The sequence below is a fragment of the Euprymna scolopes genome, chromosome 25 (genome assembly GCF_053919585.1).
Source record: "Euprymna scolopes isolate OS-2025 chromosome 25, ASM5391958v1, whole genome shotgun sequence".
NCBI classification, from domain to species: Eukaryota; Metazoa; Mollusca; class Cephalopoda; order Sepiida; family Sepiolidae; genus Euprymna; species Euprymna scolopes.
Window position 1 is genome coordinate 32234167 of NC_136506.1, and position 6427 is coordinate 32240593.

The window sequence follows — 6427 nt, forward strand, 5'->3', positions numbered from 1 at the left end:
CCATGGGATGAAATTGAGATTATAGTGGGCATCACTGGAAAGTAAAGAAGCTAAAAGAGAAAGCTCATGCTCAGTTCTGCGAATATATTCAACAACCCAAGTATAGAGATGGACAAAATATAGAAGATTCTAATGAATGAGAAAATTGAGTAGGTTTTAATTCAGTCAATGAAGTGGATGTGGTGAAGTGGATAATGATGCAGACTGCGAACCTGCATGTACCAAGTTCGAATCCAGTCAGTTCTGCAATATCACTTTCACTCATGGATGTTGGCAACCTTTACTACTGTAAGTACTGGATTTTAAAAAGAATCAAAGAAATCAATGCTAACAGCATAATTAATGTGATCAAAAAGTTTACCATGCTTATTCATATGAATTTAAAAAAAGAAAATATGAAAAACACTCAAAGTATACAGATGTAAAATTGAAATTAAGGCATACCTTCTTTCTTGACTCTGAGAGATTGTTTACACGTTTATAATTTGGTTGCATTAGCAATCCATGTTTATTTTGATTGTGTTTGAAACGTTTAACATTAAATCTAATTACTCTGCTATTTTCACATTCTTTTACCTATCATGTTTTTATGTTCCTTTGACAATCCTTCTCTGTGGGAAATAAATCTATACATACATTTTTTTTTTACAAAGGAGTCATCACTTATCAAGGCTTAGAGGCCACTCGAGGATAATGGTTAACAAGTGTACAGTGATCAATGGGACAATGACGTAGTAATTGTTAGTAGTGGAAATTTGGTAAATTGGATTACTTAAGGGGAACGACTCATCAAGAACTTGTTTATGTTGGACTTGAAGACGACCATATTATAGTCAGCTAGAACGCAGGCAAATGGAAGAGTTCCACAGATGTGCAGTTCTAAGAAAGAAGCTTTGTTCATGGAATCTACGTTTAGGTTTAGACACGGATAAAGAGTAGGGGAAATTATTAATAGTGTTTTCAGCTAGACGAGTGTTTCTCGTGAAAGTTTGGCGAGGGGGGGGATAGATTGGAGCTCAGATGAGCACTTGCCATGAAAATAACGATAAAGCAGAGGCAGGCTCGCAACGTCTCGTCTGTGTTGCAGGGAAGAGAAAAGGGTATCCCCACTAGGCTACAAAGTCTATTTTGAACTCTGTCAAGGCAGGATAAGGATTTCCTAGCAGCTCTGGCCAAATGTGGCTACAGTACTCCATCCTTCGACGTACCTGGCTCTTATATAGGTAGAGAATTGCATATGAAAATTTAACTGTACTTTTATTATTACTGTTTCATTATCATTGTTTTTTTTTTCACTTTATTTTTTGACCCTGTATTAACCATAATCACACAGCATATTTAATATTGTAGTCACTGATTGGAAAAAGGGTTCCAACACGTGTGGTTGATAAACAAACGTATAAATTGGAATATCAAATATGACACTATTCAAGCATCCATGAAGAGTTTTTTCTCATGTGAAGCCAAAAATTATTTTCAGCCAGCTCTCACAAGTTAAGACCTCGGCATGTGGTCATATTTGTAGCCAATAAGTTAAGCTTTCAAAATCATATAGGGTTTACCTAATTCTAGCCTATAATTATTGCGCAATGGCAGCATTTGCGGGAAAAATTAGTCGAAAATGGCCTAAAAATCGTGACAAAAAATTTCAAAGCGCCCAAAAGAAAGGCCATATTTCAAATATTACTTGTCCATTACAAAAAATGAGGGATCCAGGCAAGGAAGTACCATGTTCTGCAAAAAACGATACCCAAAATGTTTTTATGTTTTTTTGTTTTAGCTAAATTGCGGATTTATGTTTGTGACAATTTTTGTTTCATTTTTACAAAAATTTGAGAATTTAAACTTTAGCAGCCCACAGGGTTGCCAATGCAATGATGAAATGTGGAAGCTCAATCATTCTAATATAGTATATCATTAACTGATCTGAAAACGCCATATTCAACAAAATCTGATGCATACAGGTAAAGATACACCTCATTTTGTAAAGAAACTTGGCTTCTGAAGCCGAAAATATTTTTTCTGATAAACTAAGTCACAGGCTCTAAAAAAAAGTAATAAAAAAAATGTTTCATGGAAAAGTTTTTTAATGATGTTGTTGAAAATTGAAAATATACATGAGACATTTTTTTGATTTTTATCCAAATTTAGACCACAAATTATTTTATCACCCAGGTCAAATTTTAAAATTTCCATAAAAAGTGCATTTTTCATGCCAGGAAAAAAAAAAAACCCATAAATTATGTGTAAAATAATGTTTCTGATGCTGAACAATCATTAACTCTTCAATTCTTTCATTCATTCTTTAATGAGTTCATATAATAATTTTAGGGGATTTCGATAAATTCCTCTTACAGGATTGAAGGGAAATACCCAAAGTACAAAATAGAGGAATGGACGCCCTGGGAAATTCCCTTAGTGCTACTGTCATATTCTTCATCATATCTGTTATATTTAATGTTTATAGGTTCAGGAGAGAGCTAACATATTCAAATTAATATGTCCAAGAGGAGAAAAATGATGAATCTGATGGTGAGATTGAGTTATCTGAGGATGAAGATGACGGTCAAACTGATCTCTCTGATGATGAAAGTGATGAAAATGAGAATAAAGATGAGGATGATGGTTGTATTTTTCAACCAGGGGATGTTGTGTGGGTAAAACATGACCGCAATTAGTTTCCAGCTCGAATAATAACCTTGGCAGAAGTCCCTCCACAATTAACTCATCGCTTCTCCGGGCAGTGAGATAAACTGATAGTGAAATGGGTTGGTGAGGACAATTACAACCAGATGCATCAAATCCAAAAGCTTGGTGAAAATTTAAGTAATGCTGCTCTGGTTTCCAAATCCAGGTTTCTCATGCAGCAGTATAACATTGCCTTAGGGATAAGATTGTCGTACATGGCTTTATTAAAACGATTTTTCTTTGTAAAGTGACTTCTTTTGTTTGCAATGATTTGTGTTATTTCTGACTTAACTAATCTAAACATTTAATCACTTTGCAAGTTTCTGATTTCTTGAATTATTCGTTTTAATTATTCCTGGTGTGAGAAAATATTCCCATGATTTGTCTATCTTACTAGAAGTGTATGAAGCCGTTATATTCCCAAAATCTTTCATAAGCATTGAGAATTGGCCAATAATTCTTCTTGTCTTTTTGAAATGAAGAAGAAAAAAGTTCAATTTTGGGCTTCTAGTAAAATATAATTAAAAGGACGAAGCTATTATCGTGTTCGGGAAACCAGTCTCCAATTCAGGGGTATTACACCACACTTTGAAAAAGCTATCATATCTCCGAAACTAGGCCATATGTTGTATTTTAGACAGGTTTTTTGAAATCCCCATTAAATTTTGATCCAGAAAAATGGTACAAACCATATAATCCTACTTTCAAAAATGACCTAAAAAACACATGACGGGAAAACACTCTTCATGGAGGCTTGAACAGTGTCATATTCTAATTTTTCAAAAATTATTCTTGTAAAACAAAAACTGAAACTTACAGGATTGTAACACATTTTATTACAAGCAGGAATCTTCTTGAATATGCCATCGATGCAAGTTTTGTTGTAACATTCATTGACAATATGTGTTTCATTTGCTACGCATGAAATTATTGGAATAGAGGTCGATGTTGTCGGAATTTCTGAAAATACAATTAAAAAACTGATCAGTATTATCTTTTTAGATGAAAAAGATACTATCCTTACCAGAGACTAACAGATAAACCTTGTGTTTTATGAGTGTACTATACACTGAAAATGTAGTTTAAATTAAATAATTTTAGTAACAATAAGCCCCTTCAGAATACCAATATATATTTTTCTACTTGAGGTGAAATTTGTAAAATATATCCTTTTCAAAAATAATTACTAAAATCTACAAATCTAGTGATGAAAAAATCCTAGATCTGAATTGTACAAGTTAGATATGCAGTATCCAGGGTTACTTTGTAAATTTTTGAAAATATGCTAGACAGAAACAGACCCACGCCTCCTTTACATCGTACAAAAAAATTCATCATATTGTAACAACTCGGCATGATTCTAACAAAATCTTCAGGTCTAGTTAAGAAAACCGCTAAATTGGCAATGGTGACCTCTTTCCATCTTTTCTGTTTATTTTGCTATCATGGGAAAGACAAAATCGTTCTAGAATATTAAAATCAAGTTCAATAGAATTTTAGGTAATTCTTTTTTTCTAAATGACATTATTTTTGAAAATGTTGTTAGAAAATTTGCTTTTTTGAGTTGATAACTGACTAAAAAAAAATTCGACAAAATCTTTAAAATATATTCATTTCAAAAATAACTTTATTTAAAAACGAATAATTACTGAAATTACCAACTCTAGCAGGAAAAACTGCTAATTATCAGATCTAAATTTTATAAGCTAAATTCACAATAAGCAGTGTTGCTAAGTAAAATTTTCAAAATCCACTGGACAGCAAGAGAACACCCTAAAAACCCCACGAGATCCCAACATAAATTTACTAGATTTTAACAAAATTTCTAGATATAGCAAATTGGCAACACGTGCAGTGACTCCTTTCCACCTTTATTGTTTATTTCAGTGCTATAGGAACGATAAAATCACCTTAGAAATGTTAAAAAAATTTAATTACCTTCACTACAATAGTGCGGCTCCACATTAAAAATAGTCACGTCTACACCGGGTGCTGATGGTTCGATTAAAACTTGAATGATTTTAGCTCCAATTCCAGTTGCATTATTGAACACAACATCAGTCAGTTGCACATTATTACCATATTTTATAATTTCCTAAAAAGATAAAACAAAAACAGTTAGAAGGAAAAAGTCTTGCTTCATGGATTTGTTATCTGCATCAGTATTTGGACATAGCCGTGTTAGAATGACGTAGGAAAGAAAACTCTAATTTATTTACTAAATTAAGTAAAGGCGAATTATCTTTAATAGGTTAAAAATTAGAAATTTAAGCTGATATATTTAGGAAGTTGCTTTACGAGAAGAAGTCAGAAAAATCATTCTCTTGGGTATTGATTATTGAATTGCACAGATATTTTTTCCAAGTTCTTAAACCCACCCATGCAGGAAATAGTCAGAAAGAGACTAACACTACACAATCATCTTGATAAACTTTCTACACAACATGGAGTAATAGTCGGAAACATAATCACTATAAAAGTAGTAAATGTTTACATTCATGTATACAGCTGCAAATGTCAAAAATACTCATATCAACAACATTTTTTATGCGAACCTTTTTGCTTAGGAATGCTTTCTGTATGTAGCAAGTTTTATTTTCATAGCATAAGTGGTTCTGGAGAAAACTTAGGATTACTGAGCCTTTAAAAAGCTCAGGTATGACAGAATTATAATTTAATCTCAGGTTCATTATTTGAGCAGAGAAAAAAGAGGCAGCTATTTGTTAGCGTTATATTCTTACAAGTGCATTTGGCTCGCTTTTGTAACTGGCAGACGTTGAAAATATCAGAATGGCAGCAAGAAAAAAGCTACGATTTAAAATGTTTGACAAAATCAAATTTACTTGTGCATAAACAACTTGCATACGTTACATAGAATAACGTTAAAATAGATTAAATTTGAAAAGTTTCTTTTATTTTATAATTCAACCAGTACTCCCTACTTGTTCCACTTTGATTTAATTTAAAATTTTATAAACTTTTATATATCCATTAATAAATTCCTTTTGCACAACTAAAAGTAATAAGCCTCTTTACTTCTATATTATCATTATGGACGTAAAGAAAAGAAAAGTAGCCTATTATTTTGCTATCTAATTTATATACTGACACATTATGCAAAGTATCGGGAATGAAAGAGTCACTCTTTTTCTAAATACTCACAGAGACATTATAAAATATGGCCATGGTTAAATCATCGCAGTGAGAGGGCAATAAAAATACATAGCTAAGAGAGAGAGAGGGGGATGACTTGTTCAGTTAATTAAAAATTATAGCCAATTAAAACAATTAAAACTGGAAATCTTTCTTAAAAATTAACTCAGTCCCAGAACTAAATTATACCTCAGCATGTATTTAGTGTTTTTTAAAGTATATAGAATAAAAGTCTTCGAGAAAAAAAACATCGAATAACTCACAATTACAACAATAATAGATTCTGGGTACAAAAAGATTTGTCTTAAATGTGTGCAGATGGCATGTAGCTCTCTAGTGGCAGGCATTAGAGCCAAGGGGTAACAGTTACATAAAGTTTGTAAACCATGAAATAAAACAAATAGATAAATGATTTTAACAAAACTTACCAGATCTTTTGAAGATACTTTCTTGCTGTAATCATCAGAAGCAAAGTATATTTTAATGCGTTTCACATTGATCGTTTCTAATTTTAGTTTGATCCAAATAACCGGTGCATTAGCAATGATTTCGAATAACTGGGATACTCCAGCATTTTTGATTTTCC

General features: G+C 32.2%; 1 protein-coding gene across 1 annotated transcript in view; it reads right to left on the reverse strand.

Moving 5' to 3' along the window:
- The window catches only part of LOC145247313 (uncharacterized), a 558870-nt gene extending 552443 nt beyond the window's left edge, over positions 1 to 6427 (reverse strand). Inside the window, exons 1-3 of the mRNA XM_080108949.1 lie at positions 6270 to 6427; positions 4627 to 4783; positions 3506 to 3648 (exon numbers count right to left, since the gene is read on the reverse strand). The gene's annotated coding sequence lies outside the window, so the exon portion shown is untranslated. The remainder of the gene's footprint in view (positions 1 to 3505; positions 3649 to 4626; positions 4784 to 6269) is intronic.